The 3059-nt window shown below is 42.7% G+C and overlaps 1 pseudogene; it reads left to right on the top strand.

The window, feature by feature from the left end:
• The first annotated feature begins 1927 nt into the window (after positions 1–1927).
• LOC129492610 (high mobility group protein B3-like) lies at positions 1928–2629 on the top strand (annotated as a pseudogene).
• The last annotated feature ends 430 nt before the right edge of the window (positions 2630–3059 follow it).

Raw genomic sequence — 3059 nt, 5'->3', positions numbered from 1 at the left:
TCCCTTGAGTGGCCCCTCAAAAACTGCCTGTCTCCTTTTATGGCGGGAAGGTCCCAGAACCTATGAGCTAAGGGGCTGTTTTCTGACCTTCTCATGGCCTTGCAGGGAGGGACGGTGTGGACTCAGGTTTGTTCCCAAAGCAACTCCTTTGCTTTAGTGATGAAGGGAGCCCTCACCCCTCAGCTCTGCTGAACAGCCCTCCTGCCCCTCTCCCTCCCCTCTAACCACCAGCCTCCAACCTGAATGAAGTTCCAGATTCTTCCTCTGCTTTTCCCTTACCTCTTTCATGTCTGTGGTTGCCCCCTGAGGCAGTATTCATGTGATTTCAGATGGCACAGGAGATTCATTTTTCATTTTACATCATCACTAGTCCTTTGTTAATTATGGCGTGCACCCTTCATCATTTAATGGGATATTATATTTTATTTTAAAAGTGATCATTTTGAATTACACATAAAAAGGCCGGTTGATCTAGAAGAAAATATTAAGTAAATATCTGGCCGATTTCTAGACTTGTTAAAAACCACTGGAACAGAACTTGCCTACATGAAGTTGGGGAGACCTGGTTTGGATTACCCCATTTCTTCTTAACCAAACCAGCCCAGGGAGGAGTTTGTCAGCCTCAAGAGAGAAGTCCTGTCCCTTAGGGGAAGTTGGCCTTCCTCCTCAGCCAACAAGCTCATGCTATAGCTCGGTTATTTTTTCTCTGAAAATGTTATCAATGTGCTACACACGTGTGGTTTCAGATAATCGTGCTTGCCTGGGGTGGAAGTGGAGGGGAGGTTGACTGCAAAGAGCCCCAAAGGAACTTTCTGGAAAGATGGACGTGTTCTATATTTTGGTTGGCATGTTTGGTCTGAGAGTGTACATGTTTGCCAAGTCATCAGTCCTCACCCTGTACACTTAAAATGTGGAAATTTTATTGTAGATAAGCAAAGTTGATTTGAAAACAACATCAAAACCAAAGCCACAAATATTCACTGATGTTGGGAGCCACTCATATTCATTTCTGGTTCTGACTTCTGAGCTGCGAGGTGAGCTCTGTGGTCAGCTGCACTGCGGCATATGCTCGCTGTCATTCAGCTGTCATTTCAGCTGCTCCCAAAGTCAACATTTATGAGTTCTGCCATGTGCCAACCACAAGAAGAATGCATAAAATGACAGAGAGATGCCTTTAACAAAGGGACATCACAAGTCAGGCAAGAAGGGGTGACTTAATCGGTAAATGGTGTTGGAACAATTGGTTCTCCATTTAGATGCAAACAAAATTAGATTCTAGTAGGGCAACTATAGTTAATAGGATTTATAGTTTATTTCATAGTAGCTGGAATAGGAGATTTGGAAGATTCCTGATGCAAAGAAATAATAAATGCTTAAGGTGATGGTTATCCTAATTATCCTAATTTAATCATTACACATTGTGTGCATGGATCAAAATATCACAGGTACCTCATAAGTATGTATGACTATTATGTATCAATTTTTAAAAAGACTTGCCCCACAAAAAATTAGACCCCTACCTCACAACATGTTCATGCACACAAACATTCCAGGTGAATTAAATGTTAAACAAATACTATAAAAGTATTAAAAAGAAAACATAGGAGAGTATTTTAAAAATAAATTCCAATCAGAAAAAGCCTTTTGAAGCAAGACGTGAAAGCCAGAAATCATAAAGGAAGACTACATCTAACTATATAAAAATGCAAAACTTTTCTATGGCCAATGACACCAAGAACTTAGCTAAAATCATGCAGAAGGTCCTGGGAAAATATTTGGCTTATATATATTAAAGAATTAAGGTTTCTAATATGCAAAGAGGTCCTATGAATCAGTAAGAAAGTGGCAAAAAGCCCAATTAAAAATGTGTAAAGCAGGTGCCCTGCGTCGCCCAGACTAGTGAACAATACAGTCAGGGTGGCTAAAGATGACCCCCAAGAAACCAAAAGGCGAGATGTCTGCTCATGCCTTCTTTATGCAGACATGCAGAGAAGAATGTAAGAAGAAAAACCCAGAGGTGCTTGTCAATTTCACAGAAATTTCCAAGAAGTGCTCTGAGAGGCGGAAGACAATGTGTGGAAAAGAGAAGTTTAAGCCTGACGAAATGACCGAGGTGGATGAAGTACTCTTATGATTGGGAAATAAAGGATTACGGACCAGCTTAGGGAGGCAAGAAGAAGGACCCTGAAGCCCCCAAAAGGCTACCATCTGGATTCTTCCTGTTCTGTTCAGAATTCTGCCCCAAGGACAAATCCACAAACCCTGGCATCTCTATTGGAGATGTGGCAAAAAGGCTGAGTGAGATATGGAATAACTGGAGTGACAGTGTAAAGCTGCCTGACATCACGAAGGCAGCAAGCTGAAGAAGTGTGAGCAGGGTGTTGCTGACTCTAAGTCTAAAGGAAAATTTGATGGCGCAAAAGTTAAAGTTGCCTGGAAAAAGGTAGACGAGGAAGAGGAGGAGGAGGAGGAGGATGAATTAAAAAACCTGTTTATCCATCTCCTTGTCAATATCTTAGAGCAGAGAAGTGTCATAATTCAGGGGTCCCCAACACCCGGTCCATGGACAGGTACTCGCCTGTGGCCTGTTAGGAGCCAGGTGTCACAGGAGGAGGTGAGCGGCGGGTGAGCAAGTATTACCACCTGAGCCTCCTGTCGGATCAGCAGTGGCATTAGATTCTGAACCGTGTTGTAAACTGCACGTGAGAGGGATCTAGGCTGAGTGCTCTTTAGGAGAATCTAAATAATGCCTGATGATCTGAGGTGGAACCGTTTCATCCCAAAACTATCCCCCTTGCCCCCACTCCTGACGCCCGTCCGTGGAAAATTTTCTTCCGTGGAACAGGTCCCTGGTGCCAAAAAGTTGGGGACCGCTGCTGTAATGGACTCATTTCTCATTTGAGAAGTATCTGTTGCCCTCATTAGTTTTAATTATAAAATTTGATCACGATCATATTGTAGTCTCTCAGAGTGCTCTAGAAATTGTCAGTGGTTTACATAAAGTGGCCATGGGTGTCCAGAGCACCCTGAAACTGTATCAAAGTTGTACATAATTCCAA

Source organism: Symphalangus syndactylus, chromosome 11 (genome assembly GCF_028878055.3).
Source record: "Symphalangus syndactylus isolate Jambi chromosome 11, NHGRI_mSymSyn1-v2.1_pri, whole genome shotgun sequence".
Taxonomy (NCBI): domain Eukaryota; kingdom Metazoa; phylum Chordata; class Mammalia; order Primates; family Hylobatidae; genus Symphalangus; species Symphalangus syndactylus.
Note: the sequence above shows the minus strand (reverse complement) of the source record. Positions and strands in the feature narration are given on the sequence as shown.